At 42.6% G+C, this 18827-nt stretch overlaps 1 protein-coding gene and 1 non-coding gene across 3 annotated transcripts in view; both read right to left on the reverse strand.

Moving 5' to 3' along the window:
* The window catches only part of DLG5 (discs large MAGUK scaffold protein 5), a 172012-nt gene that overhangs the window by 125296 nt on the left and 27889 nt on the right, over positions 1–18827 (reverse strand). The window lies entirely within an intron of this gene.
* LOC112544324 (small nucleolar RNA SNORD109A) lies at positions 14763–14829 on the reverse strand. The gene has a single exon (XR_003087673.1). It is a non-coding gene; the product is annotated as a small nucleolar RNA SNORD109A (small nucleolar RNA).

The following is an 18827-nucleotide window of genomic DNA, read 5'->3' on the forward strand; positions in this document are numbered from 1 at the left end:
GGGTCTGGGGTGGCATCCCCTCCCACCCCACTCCAGACCCTTCATAGCCCCCCCTTCAAATAGTCCGGCATATCTGATCATCCGGCATCCCCTGGGTCCTAAAGGTGCCGGATTATCGGAAATTTACTGTATTTAGTTTAATACTTATGTTCACACCAACAGTGTTTTATGGGATGTTGTATATCACTGAATTAATGAGAATGTCAATTAAATAGTGTACCCTTAATTTCACTTAATGCCAACTATAAAAATAACATTTTGTTGTAATCTTAATACAATAATTACAATTAGATTTAAAGTCAATCATAATAGCATCTTATCCTGATTGTTGGGTTGCCAGGTTACAGCCTAGAACCTAGATAAAAGAACAAAGGAAAGAGGAAGTACTGACATTGAAATGTCAGATGCTGATGTTCAAGCAGTCAGAACTCTTCTACGTAAGCAGAAAAAGTAAGCATTAATTCCACAAGATTAGCCAGCATCTGGTCCTTTCATTAACCAACTAAAGCTTGGAACTGGGCATTTCCCACTACAGAACACTCTGCCAGCAACAGGAGATGTGTGTCACAATCTAACAAGCCATTCTCTAGCAAATTTAAGTCTCTATAGACAGAAGCAAGGTTACAATTCAAACCTTGCCAGGTCACTCATCAGATGTTCATAACAAGCAGGTTTCGATAGACACAGTCTTAGGCACAATCTATACACAGAAGCTGTGCTGCTTTAAACATGGGCTTATCTAGACTACGTGGAACAGTCGAAAGAGGATATGCAAATTCCCACAATTTGCATATCTTCTTCCGATCGCACTTTCGTTTCGAAAGTGAAAGTAGTTTAGACGCAGCTTTTGTGGCGAACACCCCCCCCTTGTCAAAAAGCCACTCTTCCTCAAAAAATGAGGTTTTGCATATCTTCTTTCGACTGTTCCGTATAGTCTAGATAAGCCCATAGTGGCACTGTTAAAGCAGTACAAGCCCCTTTTGTAGGTACAGTTATACACCAGTATAAGGTACCGAATATTTACCGATGCAGCTTATTTCCAGTTTTTTATGCTATTAATAGAGGTCTGATAGCTACAGGAACTGGACTAAGTAGTACTGGTATAAGGCTCATTTACACCAGTAAAACTGCAACAGTAAGGGTTGTTGTGTTAACTAAAATGGATTATACACCTGCTTAGTTGAGGAATACCAGGAATAAACAGGTCTGAATCAGACGTAGAGTAGGAACTATGCATTAACATTCCAAACTCCAAGGTTTTTTTAGGATGCCCACCATGACTACATAGAAAAAATTCTAGATATATCTTAATATATCTTAATACATCCACCAATCTCCACTGACCATCCCTTTGACAGACTTTCATAGATGTAGTAACTTGATAGAACTATCAAACAAACTCCTAAGAATGATTGAATTACACGGAAAACTGTCTTCATTACAGTACTACAAAACACAGTTTCCATTTGAAAAGGAGGGTTAGCAGTTAATCTCCTTTGCATGGCAGTTCTCCATCTTAAATGATACAGATATTAGAAGATCTTCTAGGGCTTTCTTTTTATGGAGCTCTGTACTTTTCTAATAATTTCCTATACGACTTAAAAATTCCCTCAGTCCCACACCTCAAAGGCCACTTCAGAAGAGATACCAATGAAGTCATCCAAGTTCAAATTAAGGGGGAGTTAATATTCCATATACAGGCAGTCCCCGACTTACGTGGATCCGACTTATGTCGGATCCGCACTTACGAATGGGGCTTTTCTCACCCCGGAGCTTGCGGGCGACAGGACTGCCCAGAGCGCAGCGGTCCCACCACCGCATCCTCCGGGGCAAGAAAAGCTGCTCCGGGTCTCCCTGCTGTGCTGGGGAGGGACTCCCTCCCAGCACAGCAGGGAGACAGGAGCAAAGCTGCAGAGGGGGGGACCCCGCCGCCTCTGCGGCTTTGCTCCGGGGCAAAGCCGCACGGGCAGCGGGGTTCCGCCGCCTGTGCGGCTTTGCTCGGGTCTCCCTGCTGTGCTGGGGGGAGACGGGGCGCAGCTAGTGCGCCGCCCCGCCCCCCCTCCCCCCAACAGACCAGGCTTTTGTTGCGGGACGCCTGGGGTAGAGCAGCTGGGGTGCTGCCAGGTTGGTCCTGCGGGGGACCTACCCGGCAGCACCTCAGCTGTTCTGTCCCAGGAGTCCAGATTCAGCCGCTGTTGAAACTGATCAGCGGCTGATTCCAGGAAGCTGGGGGCAGAGCAACTCTGCCTAGGGCTTCCTGTAGTCAGCTGCTGATCAGTTTCAGCAGCAGCAGCTGAATCTGGAGCCAGTTCCGACTTACATACAAATTCAACTTAAGAACAAACCTATAGTCCCTATCTTGTACGTAACCCGGGGACTGCCTGTACTACTTCTGAAAAGTAAGTGACATGACCAGAGTGTCCTCTTCTTTAAAATGTACACTTTCCACCAAAGCCGGCACTTCTGAAAGAAAGTGATTCACATTTCCTGGCATAAAACTGAAGTAACTTCTTTCAACCCTGAAATGGCATGCAGCCAACACCATCAGCTGAGACCTGATAAAAAGAATACCTTATAGAGTACTCTAGAACAAGTAAAGTAATGTTCAGGCCACGGCATACAGAAACAGGGAACTATTTCCAAGGACGAGCAGCTTCATTTAAGTATATTCAAATTGGGCTTTGCATTTTATTTGTCTAGTGGTAATAGGAAAAAACAAACTTGTTATAAAGAGTAGCTCATATCCAATTCTCTTCAAGCTACTAATCCAAATTCACAGTGGTCATTAATTGAACGAGGAGTATTTATAAAGATTTTGATATAATGCATACTACAGAATTTGTACTTCTCATGACACTGGTTTAATAAAGCGAACACTTATACAAAAAAATAAGCCAAATCCCCAAACTCAGAGGTGAGGATAAGAAGTCATCAATTCGGAACACACTGAAATCTCTGCTATGGCCAACTGGAATTACTCAACTTTGACAATCAAATGGAGGATGAGACATGCTGGCCGTACATCAATTTAGAAGTCTGAAAAGACTGTACCTAAACTCTGATTTAAAAATGCAGTTAGATTCCTGCCTTAGGGATATTAAATAGCAGTTAGGAAGCTAGTCGAGCGATCCATGGCATTTCCATTGACTACTGTATTAGTCAATAAGGGGGTTCACTGCGGCACTCCTTGTTAGGCTCTTACTACATTTAAAAAGCAGAGGCACAGTGTGTGGGACCCAGAACGAGCCAGGACACCTCAGTCCCAGCTCACGACATTTCCCTTGCTACACCTCTGCCTCCCCTGTGCTCCATAGAGATGGTGCTGGAGGGAAACAGCTTTTAAGCTGATAGAGATGCAGCCATGTTAGTCTGGTCTAGCAGAAACAAAAGACAGGACTATCCAGCACTTTAAAGACTAACAAGATGGTTTATTAGGTGTTGAGCTTTCGTGGGCCAGACCCACTTCCTCAGATCAATCTGTGGGTCAATTTCTTCTGTGACATCAATATGTGGGTCGAGATCCATCTGTTCTTAAAAATTCTGCAAGAATACCTTGGAAAACTCTTCAAAGTAGAAAGAGAAAATTGACCAATATCACCGAACCAAGAAAACTCATTAATAGTAACGGCTTGCCTTCCACCGTGGTGGTGAACATGAACCACTGTGTCAAAAAAACCAAAAGCTCCATTGGCAGCAGGGCATGTACCCGAAACGTGAAATTATTTTCCTACATCACTCACCCTGCTCTGGTGAGGTTTCGACAGAGCAAGGGAAGAGGAGATTCCTTCTGGGTTTGGAAGAATAGAAGATACGTGAACTGGCAGCAGCAGAGGCCATGTGTCATGGGCCCCTCTTTTTCCCCTCCCTTCACTTGCCTTCACCACATGAGGGCTGATTGTCTTCTCCTTTACATCCCTAGATAGCTCACAAGGAAAGGGAAGGAAATACCCATTTAAAATGTTAACTAGTTAAACTACATGTTTAACTGTTAACACTGAAGGGCTGAGGTTATCTCTAGCCAACCTCGCCTCAAGCGGGGGCTGCTCCAGCCCGGCCTGTCCTCTGGGTAACTGGTTACCACATAAGCATACAGGTAAAGCTAATTCTTACTGGGCAGCCAGTTAACCCACTACATCCCTAGCGCTCTACGTCCCTAGTACTCACATGGCGCATGTGTGTGCTGGAGGGGGCGGAGCGCAGCGAAGTGGGCAGGGCTCTGGAGCTTGTCTTTCTTGTTACCACTGGATTACAGTGCTGGGGCTGAGTGACTGGTTCCCATTTGGTTATGGCAGAGCACGTGCAGGGCTGATACCATTTGCTGCCTTGGTGGAACAGCCATTGTGGGGTGGAGGTAAGACATGGTCTTCTCTTTCACCAGGATGCTTACAGTACATCTGGGCAATAGGTTCCCATTGTGATTTATACAATAAGTCTCCTGTGCAGTCTAGCATGGTTGCCCCAGTTAGGAAACAGTTTTCAATAAAGCTGCAGCCACTGCATTTAACTATAGTATAGTATCTGTCTCATTGTTTTCATGTCTACAACAGAGACAGAAGTAATGGTACCAATTTTGTCTCCAAGAATAGATTGGTACAGGTCTAAGTGCAGCATTAGACATTGCTTCCCAACTGAAATCTTTATGGATACCAATTTCCTTTCCTTTTTTATTTTTCAATAGAATCATAGAACACTAGAACAGGAAGGGACCTCGAGAGGTCATCAAGTCCAGTCCCCTGTCCTCACAGAAGGACCAAGCACCATCTAGATCATCCCTGATACTTGAGAGCAGGTTGGGTAGACCCGTATCTCCAGTGATGGAGATTCCACAGCCTCCCAAGGCAATTTATTCCAGTGCTTAACCACCTTACAGTTAGGAATTTTTTCTAATGTCCAACCTAAACCTCCACTGCTACAGTTTAAGCCCATTGCTTCTTGTCCTAAGGTTTTGCAAATGCACTGTTTTTCAGTGTAGGTAACGTCACTAGAAGCAATTAACTGTTTTTGTATGCTTCCCTGTTCACTGGAGGTGACAAAGAAGGGTAAGGGGAGGAACCACAGAAATACAGCCAACAGCATGAACAGAATGGGAGTGCATTACAAAAATAAAGACATCCATTGTTCTATTCATAGTCTTACTGCTGGCATGAAGTGCAAAATGCTTTCATGTACAATTAAATACAAATTCCAGCCCTTCATCCCGATGCTTTAAAATAACATTTTACAATCCAAAGAAACAAGGTTTGATGTGAAACTAGCAACAAATGCATCAAAGCTAATACATTTAGGGTGTGTCTAAACAACAGGGTTTTTTTCTTTTTTTTAAGTGGCCTTTTTCGAAAAAACTTCTCCTGCGTCTAGTAAATCGAAAGAACATGGCCGTTTTTCGACCGCGGAAAATTTTACGAGGAGCAACACCGTTTTTCGAAAGTGCTCTTTTGAAAAAAAGGTGCTATGTAATGCAAACTATGCTTTTTCTAGAGCATCCAGACTGCCTGCGTGCTCTCTCAGCTGCTTTTTCGAAAGTACTAGTTGTAGTCTAGACGCTCTTTTTTCAAAAAAGAGGCTTTTTCGAAAAAGCCTCTTTTGAAAAAGGTGTGCAGCCTAGACGTACCCTTAGAATGAACTGAAAGGAAGTTGAGAAATTTAGTAAATCCATGATCAGTGAGATTCTTTCGAAGTAAGAGTTGCCAGTACCAAGGTTTTTCTACATACAGTATATCTACACTATGCAGTTTTTAGCAACAAGGCTGTGTCAACACCGACCTGTCACTGAAAGTTAGTGCGTGAATGCTGTCTGTTGGCATTTTGTAGACAAAATACTTCCACCCCCAATAAGAACACAAGAATGACCATACAGGGTCAGACCAAAGATCCATCCAGCCAGGTACCCTGTCTGCCAACAGTGGCCAACACCAGGTGTCCCAGAGGGAGTGAACTGAACAGGTTAAAAAAAAATCATCAAGCAATCTCTCTCCTGCCATCCATCTCCACCCTCTGACAAACAGAGGCTAGGGACACCACAGGTAATACCTGTATTTTACTTTTGGATGAAGGACAAGATGAAAAAAACATTACCACCTGTCCTTAGAAGACACTAATTGAGGGGAATTTTACAACCAGCATTCAGATGGACACACCAGCTTTAGCTAATAGTGACAAGAAACCTTTGCCAACCATCTGAAAACATTTAATTCATTTATTTGGGGTTTTTTTGATTGACAACTTCCCAGTCAAAGCAACTTTCTGGGAAGTTATAACTTGCATAGCTACAGACCTTCGACTCTGCCTACCTCTTGATTTATTTAAACACACCTCCCAGAGGCATACAACTCCAGAGAAATAATGGAATTTTTAAAAGACAGCGAGAGCTTAAATAACTCATAATTAAGAGAGACAAGAGGGTTCTTAGAGTCAATTTCCAAGAGTGCACTCAGTTTTCTAAATTAAAGGATTTCATTTAGTCCCACATAACTGTTTTTCTTCAGTAAAATTCAGGGCAAAACTCCAAAGGTGGCTGAATTAATTTCTTAGTCCCAAGATAACACCTCAGTATCACTGAGGTTTTAGGCTCAAGAGCTTGTTTTCCTCAACGACCAAGTATCATCACTGCCCCCATTCTACAATCTTTTATACATAACCCCAATATTGTAAGGAAACACAGTAGACCATATTATACAAAGCATGTGTTTAAGAGTGTTACGGGGAAAGTAGGAGCTGGAAGCATCAGGAGAAGATTTCCGTGAGCACATAATATGGTTCATTTAGCACGTACCGTGTGTGTTGCCCTTTCCATAAATGAACAATGCAACTTAAGAGGATAGAGTAAACTTGAAATTTAACCATCACAAAGTTGCATTAAGCAGAAATAGGCACCAACAGCTAGAGTCTGTAAGTCTCAAAGTCTTCCAGAAAGAAACCTTTGCCCACAGAAAATCCTAGAGTGGCAGGGAATGTTTTCTGTCACTTACGGTACAGGGAGCTTTTACTCCAACCCTGAAGATATCAATCTGGCCATATTGGGAAATGCTTAAAGAACCCTGCAAAGAAGGGACTACTCTGCAACAGAGTATACTTGAAGGAACGCCAACTTTTACAGATCACCTACCAGTTCTGGTTGAGATATACAAACTCTCAGTGCTCTGTTCTCTATACTTATTTCTCAAAGAGTAATCAATCAGCACCCAGGCCTCGATTTTAATGTTCTAGGAAGAAAACGGGATTGACCCCAGGCACAGACACCACCTATCTCCATGAACAGGGGGTGTCACAACAGCTGTGCTCATTGTGGATAGCTCTAAGGTACCCAAAGAGTGCAAAGGGACATGCTGTCATAAAGCTCAGAGCTCTATAACCCCTCTTTGCAACAACCACAGATCTGACCACCATCCAAACTTACATGCAAAACTCAGCTCTTTGACTCTTTGGCATTTCCACAACAGTAGACAACAAACAAGGGTAACATGGATGATTACCTGTCCACGAGGCAGGGAGCTTATAAATACAGGAGGTGTAAGGAACTCATGCCCTCAAAGATAGGTTCAGGATCTTGAGGCCAGAGTTGCTGAAGTAGAGGAGCTGAGGTATACAGCAGTGTCATCCCAGCTCCTGTCTGACAGCCTCTGTGCTCCCAAGTTGGATGAATGCCTCAGGCCAGGAGACCATCCATATGGCACAGAGAGCAGTGATTCCATAGTTGGGACCCACTTTCCAGGAGAACTCACAGTATCAGCTTGCACTGAGGTACTGCACTGCAGACTGAACCTCAGTTATTCAGATAGTATAAGCAATAGTAGTGGGCATGTGAATATTAGAAACAGATTGTTGGGTGTGAGATGAAGGAGAATGCTGCATGGTGCTGCCTTCGCACCATCTCATAAGACATTTACACAGCCTCAGAAAAACTGCTACAGAGGAGCCAGTGATCATGGAGTTCATTCATACCAATGCAAGGGGAAGGACATAGGTCCTGGCTGCAAGATCAGAAATTAGTGCAGAACCTCCACGGTAACACTCACGTACAGAGCCAATAAGACAGGCAAAACTGCATGATTTCAATGTGTGGATGAGATGGCATAGGGAAGAGAGATTTAAGTTTATCAGGAATTGGGCAACTTTTGGGGGAAAGGAGTGACCTGTAGAGGAGAAATAGGCTCCACCTAAACCAAAGGGAACCAGATGGCTGGCATTTAAAATTAAAAGAACTGAGGGCTGAGCAAGGGCCGACAGGTGCAGAGGAGCACGTGGTTAGAGTAGTGACATCCTTTAGGAATGAGTTTATTGAAGAAAGAAGTTGATACGGTACAAGCAGAAGTAGCGATGAACAGTCAAATGAAACAGAGCCCCACTTAAATGCACAGAGGGTTGAATTGAATATTGACAAATAGTGCATATATACAAATATTAGGAATCTAAACACTAAGGATATGTCTACACTTGCACCCTCTTTCGATAGAGGGATGCAAATGAAGACGTTCAAAATTGCAAATGAAGCCAGGATTTAAATCTCACACTGCATTTGCATAATCGCGTTATGGAGCTATTTCAAAACAACACGCTGTGTAGAAGCGTTATTTTGAGAGAAAAATCTCTGAAAATAAACTTCATTTTGAGGAATAAGGGTTATTAGTTATTTCGAGAGAAGGGTTTTCTCTTGAAATAACGCATCTACACAGCGTGTTTTATTTCGAAATAGCGCCATAACATGATTATGCAAATGAACTGTGAGAGATTTAAATCCTGGCTTCATTTGCCATTTCAAATTCTTCATTTCCATCCCTCTATCGAAACAGGGTGCAAACGAAGACATACCCTAAGAGAGGTGACCTAGAGTGTGGCACTAAAGGAGGATATTGATATAATAGGCAACATGAACATTTGGTGGAATGAGGATAATCAATGGGATACTAACACCAGGTTACAAAATATATAGGCATGGCATATACATCATGCTGGTCCAGAAGTGACAAAAAAATCAACACCATGAAAAATTCAACATCAGACCTATGAAGGCCCCACTTACATGTGCTATGTGTCATCAATAGGTTGCTAAAAATTCATCTCTCCTCTTAGTGACACGCGTTTTATTAGCCACCTGTCACAGGAAATAATTTCCAAGCTACGTGTGATTAATATAGGAACTCACTATCACCTGCAATATAAAAAGATTACAGAAGTAGTCCATATATACAAAGTCTGGTAAGTGGCCCATTGAAGACAAGTGACTCCATGAAGTATACAGCAAACGCCATTTACTTTATTATCCCTATAAAATAATTTCCTCTTGCAAACAAAAACACTTATCCAACTAAATCAGCTCTGTCTCTCTCTTTGGAAAGCTTTTAAGCAGTCTCTAATCAACCACAGGAAGTCCCTGCGGTTGGGACCTAACCTGAGAGTTGTGCCACTGTCAAAGGGAAGTGGTTATCACACTTGTAATAATCAAACCACAAAAAAGCCTGGTTTTAGCCTTAAAAGGCTTCCACTTCCTCACACTGCAGAAGTCTTGATGAGACTGTATAAAGCCAAGCCCGAACTGTAAGTGTCAGCTTGAAGACAGCTAAGTGATTTGCCAATAAAAATGTTTTTCCTCTTAAGCAAGTTTTAGCCATTCAGTTTGTTTTTAAAAACACTCAGTATTTCATGGATAAATTATAAAACCTGGCTGAAGTATTTGAGAATCAGTTCTCCAAGATAAAGAACAGAGTGAAAAATCAAACACAGGGTCACATTAACCCCTTTTAAGAGACACAAGGAGGAGCAAGGGGGAAAAGACAAGGTAACAGGACTCCTCAAGTGCCTTGTGTATTCTCCATTCTCCTCTCTCCACAAGGGGAAGGAATCAGAAGCCACACAAAAGGAGGGCTGACAAATCTACCCACACAACTTGAAAACTTTAAAAGCATCTGTAGGTCTCAAGAAGCGACTGGTGAAGGTGAGACAGGGGCAGCCCCCAGCCATGAGTTCCCCTCCCCAACGCTGCTACTCCTCTCCATGCCCCTCCTCTTCCCCATCCCCAGAGCCATGTGGCCCAAGGGACCAGCAGGGCGACCCTTACCCCCCCCCCCCCCCCCCGCCACTCACGGACAGCACTGGAGCAAGGGGAGCAACAGCCTCAGCTCATTTTACTCCCCCAGCTGCATCGCTCCACTTCCTGCCAGTGAGTGTGGGGCAGTGCCACCTCCCCAAGCAACACGGACAGAAGAACTCAGTGAGCTGGAGCCACTGATCCATTTGCCCCGTCACTGCCAACGGGGGTGCGTGTGGGGGTCACTGTTGTGGGCACCAGACCCTCCCACTAGTCCCCACCGCTGCTGTCTGTGCCCCTTCTATCCACACCATTTGGGGCACACGTGACCCCTCATGCTTCCCCACATGACCCCTGTGGTAGGACTAATGCATTATCCTAACCTACCCTAACCCCGCCTTCCCTCCCAATTTTTACTTATGCTGTTCCTGTCCACCACCTCATGGGCCCACCTCCAAGGCAGTGCAAGGGGTGGGGGCTCGGGTGAGGGTTAGGGTGCTAGATCAGTGAGGTTCAACCTGTAGTGGCTTCTGGGTGGGTGTATCAGGAAAACAAGTTGTAGAAACCTTAGACCAGGATTATCATGAGCTGCAAACGGGGCCACTAGGTTAGAAAAAAAAATCAATGTCAGGAAGACGGCCGGGGCGAAGATAAGATGTGGTTTTTAAAGTGGCCATGCTGCTTTTCCGAACGGCAGAGGACACTGGGGATCTTATAACCTCACGTTGTGTTTCCAGTTTACTCGCACAGTTCTCGGATTTCAAGAAGAGGAAGTAATATCGGAAAACATTAAAGCTACATTAATTAGTTACACTGAGCAACTAAATGGTACTGTACTTGCCTCAACTGCAAACTTCATATCCATTAAAATTACAACACTTTATCAAACTGAATTACTAAGTGACCTCAGGGACAGCATTTCTGAACTGATACAAGTTAATGTATTTATATGGCACATAAATCCTTAATAAATAACCCTTGTATGCAAGTCAGCATCATTTAGATACAAACACCATTTAAGGAACATAAAATCAGCATGCTGTATTTTTCTGCATATTAAATAACTGCTATAAAAGCTATCAAAATAAATCATGGAAATATAAAAAAGAGCCGGAGTATATTCTTCTTTCTAAAATCAAATATATTCTCAGTATTTCATTGCTTGTCTATGCATCTTAAACTATACAGTTTCAGTTAGATATACATAGTCTAGTTGCAACAACACTAAAATAATGGACCCTAAAACAGCCACTTGAATATGATTAGCCCATATACCAACAGCCTAACTACAATAAGCAAAGAAAAAGGTAGACTGCACAAGTGAGTGCTTGCTTAGTACCAACTGTCGCAAGGAATATTCTTCTACAATGGCTCTCAAACATGGGTTACACACACACACAGCAAGAGTAATTATTCATGGTGTAAAATCCTCACAACAGAGTCCATATATCTACTGTATTTTATGCTACTTGGCAGTGTAAAACAAAAGGGTATAATTTATTGAAGCCCAAGTCACTGGGACACCAACTGACAGGTTCTACAATCAAACACAGCAACCTGCTGACAATGCACATTGGACAGCCAAGCATACAAAAGGCTGTTGTTCTGAACTAGCCCCAGCATAGTGGCTGAACCAGTTGGCCCAGTACTTTATGCTGGTCTATGTTACAACAAAGACTTGCTATGACCTTACCATACAATTAGTATGTTGGTGTAGAATTACAAAGCTCTAAAAAGTCATTCACAGATGGATTTTAGTACTGCAATGCAACTAGTTGCTCTGTTTGTTTGTTTGTTTTTTAAGATTTAGGATTAGTTCCTTTATAGAACATTCAGGACAAAAAAAAAATTGAGGAACTAATAGTGCTACTTTTGTATGAGAATAAATTATACTTCCTATCGCTTATGAACATCTAAGGATTTACATTCTAAATATTCTATTAATATTACACAATAATCATTGTAGTTTACAATAAAAGCATAATGATGTGCACACAACAGCATGCATGCATACCATGAGACGGAAAAAGTCCCTGTCACTCCCAATGTCTACTTTAAGGTGGAGGTTTAATGTGTTGGCCAAATCAATCAGCAAGTAAGGGGGGCATAGCACAGCATGAGAAGCAAAAAATAAATCATTTTAGTTGTCCCAACTGCTGGGAACACTGACAAAAATAAATTTCTCTTCAAACAGAAGATAGGAAGGGTGAGAACAACAGGAAACTCATGGGAAAAAGAAGGGTGAACAGCCCGATGCTTGCCAAATAGGCCAAGAGAAGAGAGATTGAAATAAAAAGCAGAACCTGCAAAAGGATTCTTGAACATTCTCAAAACCACTATAAAGACACACATCTCACCTAAGAACTACTGTATGTTCTCCCTCAAACACACAATTCACCTGCTTCAGCACTAACAGAAGCGTTTAGGCTTTATGATACTAACTAGCCATCTAACTCTACAGCACTGATCCTGCCCCAGTGACATACTCTTAGTGAAAAACTACTTGAAGACAGGCTCCCGTCTCATTGTTATATTTAAACAAAGAAATGGGTGAAGTAATGTTTTATTGGATCAACTAATAGGAAAGGTACTAACAGTATTACAGCTAAATAAGATCAGACTCTTTACCATAAGCAGCTGGCACATACTAAGGTGAAACAGCCTTGAATAGCCCCATAAAAATGTGCCATTTCTTTCCCTCCTTTCATTCCATGGACTTCCTATTTCAATTCATATGGTTTTCAACTGCCCTTGTAAACCATGCACCTGCCACCTCTGCCCAACAGCATAAATGCTAGGCTGTTGACCAGTCTGGTGATGAGCCATATGAACCCAACTTGGACAATCCTGCAGTATTTCATGAGTTCCAAAACATTCACAGAGCAGCTTGTCACATTGGACCATCGATACTGGGCTAAGGACACATGCACTACGTGATAGGATTGTGTCGGGATGCTTGTACGGGATGAGGAGTAGCAAGTGAAGAACTTCTGGATGCACAGATCCATCTTCGTGAAACTATGTGCACAGCTCGCCCCAACACTGTGGCACAAGGACACTGAAATGAAACCTGCCTTCACTGTGGTCAGCATGTGCACACTGTGAACTTCAGACAGCTACCGGTGAGTTGCCAATCAGTTTCGGATTGGCAAGTACACCATGCAGATCGCAGTGATGCAAGCATGCAGGGTCATTAATCGCCTCCTGCTATAGAGGACTGACTCTTGATAATGAAATAATTGATGGCTTTGAGGCAGAGGGATTCCCTAATGCGGCAGGGAGACAAATGGAACTCATATCCTAATTCTGGCCCCATATCATCTTTCAACACTGTATATCAACTGAAAGATACTTCACACTGTGATCTCACAGGCCCTAGTGGACCACTGTGGCCATTTCACTTCACTGACATCAATAGGAATGGGGGGGGGAGCAATTAGGGAGCGTGCATGACACGTGCATCTTTTGGAACATTGGATTGTATAGAGCGCTACATGCTGGGACTTAACTTTGAACAAATTAGGGAAATGCAACCTAGATGGAGTTCCTGTATGATGGGTGCAAAACTGGTTGGAAAAAACATTGCCAGAGAATAATCATCAACACTTCACAATCAGCCTGGAAGGGCATAATGAATGGGGTTCTGCAGGGATCAATTATGGGGCCAGTTCTGTTCAGTATCTACATCAATGATTTAGGTAATCATCTTATAAAGTTTGCAGATGATACCAAGTTGGAAGGGGTTGTAAGTGCTTTGGAGGAGAGGGTCCTAATTCAAAAAGATCTGGACAAAATGGAGAAATGGTCTGAAGTAAACAGGATTAAATTGAATAAGGACAAATGCAAAGTATTCTACTTCGGAAGGAATAAGCAGCTGCACATATACAAAATGGCAGAGGACTACCTAGTAAGGAGTGCTTCGGAAAGGGATCTATGGGCTCAAAGTGGACCACAAGCTTAAGATGAGTCAACAATGTGATAGTTACACACACACACACACACACACACACACACACACACAGATGTATTAACAGATGTATTGTAAGCAAGACACAATTAGCAATTCTTCTGCTCTACTATGCACTCATTAGGCCTCAACTGGAATACTGTGTCCAGTTCTAGGCACATTTCAGAACAGATGTGGAGAAATTAGGGATGGTCCAGAGAAGAGAAATAAAAATGATTAAAGGTCTAGAAAACCTATGCATTCCCCACAGACAGCAGCCTCTGTCTGCAGCAGCCCAAGCTGATCCTTAGTCACCTGGGTCCCCACCCCTTTCATAGGAGCCTCCCCTGCTTCCCTCCCTTCCCCCCACAATGACAGAGGCAGCAATGCTTGGGGGGGGGGGGGGGAAGAGAGAGGAGGCAGCACCAGAGAGCCGGTGCGGGGGGGGGGGGGGAGTCAGCTTTTAAGTCAGCTCCCTCAGCACTAGCTCCTGTTACACCCCCCCCCCCACACACACACACGATCACCCTCTGCCTCTGGTACTAAGGCAACAAGTGGGGGGGAAATGCAAGTAGTTGAGACGATTAACCAGTAAGCCTAGGCTTATCAGTCATATACTCAACTACTAGTTTACATCCCTACTGCCTACAGCTGAAATTTTTGAAATGTTGCAGCAAAAAGTTGTCATTTCTGAGAATGAATTTAGGGGAAAATTTGCTCATGGTCAATATTTCAACCATTTTATCAATTTCTAGCATTTTCCTGCTTTGGAAGAGGGACCAGATCTGGCACAGGACTCACATTAATGTCTGGAATGTGTCTTTCATCATCCCCATCAGAATTTGCTCAAAATTGGACTGTTTATAAACCCCTGAAAATTTAATTGTGCAAATGCTCACAAACATGATTTTGGCAGCTAATTTCCCCAAAGACTTCATCTGAATTGGCTATGCTCTATCCCTACACACCTCCATGCCAACTGGACATGCATGAACCATGCCCACAGCTCTAGGGGCAGAGAAAAACTTCTCTTGTAATTACTCTTCCCAGACAGCTAATGCCTACGTAATCTTAATTTGGTTCCCTTGTATGTATGCATCTTGATTCAATCTTCACATGCACATTTTTCAAAGGCCTGCTTCCTCAAATGTAGGAAAGTGTTCATTTTAACAAAAAAATTTTAAAAAGTCACTGTAGTGAAACTCATCTGCATTAAGAAAAACAAGCACCTTTTCTAGGTTTCAGACAGTACATTTCAAAGGTTTAATGACTGAGGCCCAAACCAGAGGGGTTTTGTTTAACTAAAACCCGTAATTGAAGAAATATATGCTTTCAGAAATTCTCTCAATTCAATGAAAATGTTTCTTTGAGTTTAAAACCATTTGCCTACAAAACAGGGCTGTGAACCCTGCTCTAAACAGTAATCACCACCCTTACCAGTGATGCTTACCAGTCACGGTTAACTGGCAGAGGCTGGAACAGCCTACAGCCTGATGCAGGCAGGTAGTTGCTCCAGCTCCGCAGGACCCACCACCAGCAAGGGTGCTCCAACCTGGCCGGCACAACTCCCAGCCACCGCAGGCCCAGCCTGGCTGGAGTAGCGCCCAGCTGCCCTCATTTAAGCAGTAACCAATTACACATAACATTCAAGTTAAACATAACCGGTTAAGTGATTAAGCGGGATCCCTATTATAGAGCTTGCCATTCAAACATTGGGCCATGATACCAGAAGGGCTTATTTTCCATGGGCAAGCTAAAGTGCAAAGACACAGGAAAAAATGGTGGAAAGTTAAACTTATTAAAACCAAAAAAAGTAACTGAGTCAACAAATTGCTTACACACACGCCCAATTTTAAGCACATGAGCAGTCCAACTGAAGCCACAAGAAATACTTACGCCTTAAAAGATGGGCACCTGCTTCAGTACTTTACTCAACTGGAGCTTTAAAGGATTCATAATTAAGTAAGGCGGGGGTTCTCAAACTTTGTGATACCACGACCCCCCCGGGGGTCAGGATCCCCAGTTTGCGAAACGCAGAAGAAAGAAATTCTCTTTTCAGGCTCTGGGACAACACTCCAGGAACAGCAGAAGGGCTGGCATTCACCCTGTGAGGCCCAGATAGGAGTTCCACGGGGGAAAGAGGCTGGGTGGCCAGGGACCAGAACCACAGATGTTGTCCGATGAGAGGAAATCCAGACTATAGAGGTCCAAACTTGACATGCATATGGAGATTCAAGATTTGTGAAGCTTTCTGATAAAGACATTTTTTAAATAATATTTACAGTTGAGGAATATTAAGTCCAATACTATCAGCATAATTCTACAGATTTTACTCAGGCAATTTCACCAACATCAGAATTTTGCCCTGTTAAGAACCAAGAACCAAAAAAGTCAATGACAGTATTTTTTGCAACACTCAAACCTTTGAAATTTCACTGCCATCACAGAAATGAGACTTGAATTTTCCCCTTTCTGCTAACTAAATGACAATGATGGGTTTGCAAGATGACAGATGCCACTAGCAAGATGAAAAGGAAAATAATATGAGATTGTCAAGGGAATATTTTAATGAAATTCATTTCTAACTTCTGAGAAATGAAGATCAAAATGTTTCAGATTTCAACTTTCTCTGTAAAGTACATTTTACTTTCTAATTAAGATATTTCTGTAAGCACAGTCTCCATTTTGTACAATAATTAATTTTAAGTCATACCTCTAGTAAAATAGCACACAGATAGATGGAGGATATAATGATCAACTCCACCAAATGTATCCCACTGGCATTGGCTAACACATTCACGTTTGAGAATTACTCAGGATTGTTTTCGTAGAGATTCATCAAGAAGGTTCAGATTACCTTACCAACAATCAGTGCATCCTGTGAGCAGAGTGCTTGAGTAGCCACTCAGGAGAGAATCAAATGCCACCAAGAGTGCCCACAGCCGGCAGCATGTGTTTCCACTTGCGGTGCACATCAAATACCATGGTGCACATAACATTTATTTGCACACGGATTTAAAAAAAAAAAAGAGTAGCACTGGCAACAGCCCTTAAAAACTCTCGTTTTACCTTATTTCTGTATTGTTAAAATTCTTCTGTGTTAGACTCCTTTTTTATTTTAACAAAACAATCTCGATTTTTTAAAAAAGAATATAAACTGTACAAGAAAAAAAAGTCACGCAACATGCTAAACCACGTGGGTGCGTCTAGACTGCCAAGATTTTGTGCGAAAGCATTTGCTTTTGCGCAAAATCTTGCCGCCTGTTTACACTGGCCACGAGAATGTGTGCAAGAACGCTGACTTTGTAATGCACAAAATCAGTGCTTCTTGCGCAAATACTTTGATGCTCCCATTCAGGCATAAGCCCTCTTGCGCAAGAATACTTGCCCAAAGGAGCCAGTGTAGACAGGAACATTAATTTCTTGCACAAGAAAGCCTGATGGCTAAAATGGCCATCGGAGCTTTCTTGCGCAAGAGAGCGTCTACACAGGCATGGATACTTTTGTGCAAAAGCAAATCTTTTGCGCAAAGGCACATGCCAGTCTAGATGCATTTTTGCGGAAATACTTTTAACGGAAAAACTTTTCCATTAAAAGTATTGCCGCAAAATCATGCCAGTCTAGACACAGCCTACATGTTTTACAAAAGTGAACCCTGATCTGTTTTAGCACTTCACACCTACAAGATTTCCTTCTCACATATACAGGCAGTCCCCGGGTTACATGGATCCAACTTACATCGGATCCCTACTTACAAACGGGGTGAGGCAACCCCACACTAGCTGCTTCCCTCCAGCAGACCAGGGAGATGCGAAGCTAGAGTCCCCGTCCACCCCCCCGTCCACCCCCCAGCAGACCAGGGAGACGCGGAGTGGCTTTTCTCAGCAGACACCTCAGCTTGAGAATAAAGGACTGAGGGAAGTGAGGTGTGGGAGAATAAAACTGAGCTCTGGAGAAATGTTTGGCTAGAGTTTCCCCTACAATATGTACCAGTTCCGACTTACATACAAATTCAACTTAAGAACAAACCTACAGTCCCTATCTTGTACATAACCCGGGGACTGCCTGTACCTGCTTTTTAGTCGACAAGTAACACTCTACTGTATTTACTTCTAAATACACTGTTAGACAACTTACTGTTATCTTACAATTTAGACATTCATCTGAAACAGTTTGACATTCTTTGAAAAATGGAACAAACCTTTTCCACCTAATGATCACTTTGTTGCACAATCACAGTTGATACACACACACTTTTAAGAAAACCCTTTCATTCCTGTATCAGAATAAAAATCACACAATACACATAAAACTCTGACTCAGCCAGAGTCACAAGACTGTTAGAGCCATAACAACATTTTAACAAGCATAACTACTACTAGGACACTTCATGTTATTTTGCAGTTACCATAGTAGCTGCAACGCTACCAGCACATCTCACTGTCTAGTACACCATAGCAGAAGAAGCTGTCGGTAAATTCTCTATATGATTTTTCAACTATGGACATTTCTTTTTTGGACTACACAGCCCAATATATTTGACAGTTTTCCAAAAAGTACTAGTTTAACTCTCGTTATCTCAGAACTAACACACACGTTTTGATACAGAAAGAGCTGTAAAAGCATTATTCAGCTGCTCCAATCACCAGAAATGCGAAACAACTTGACCTTACCTGAAATCTCCATCAATTTCATCCCAAATTAAAATCATATTGAAGTGATATAAAGGTAGCTGGTAGCCATGCAGATACAAGTTCCCAACAGTACAGTTCTATCAGTTTTCACTGCTCTAATTTTTAACACTCTTCCAATGATTTAATTCTACTCCAATATTGATCAATTTATGTTCATGTCGCC

Source organism: Pelodiscus sinensis, chromosome 8, assembly GCF_049634645.1.
Source record: "Pelodiscus sinensis isolate JC-2024 chromosome 8, ASM4963464v1, whole genome shotgun sequence".
NCBI lineage: Eukaryota > Metazoa > Chordata > Testudines > Trionychidae > Pelodiscus > Pelodiscus sinensis.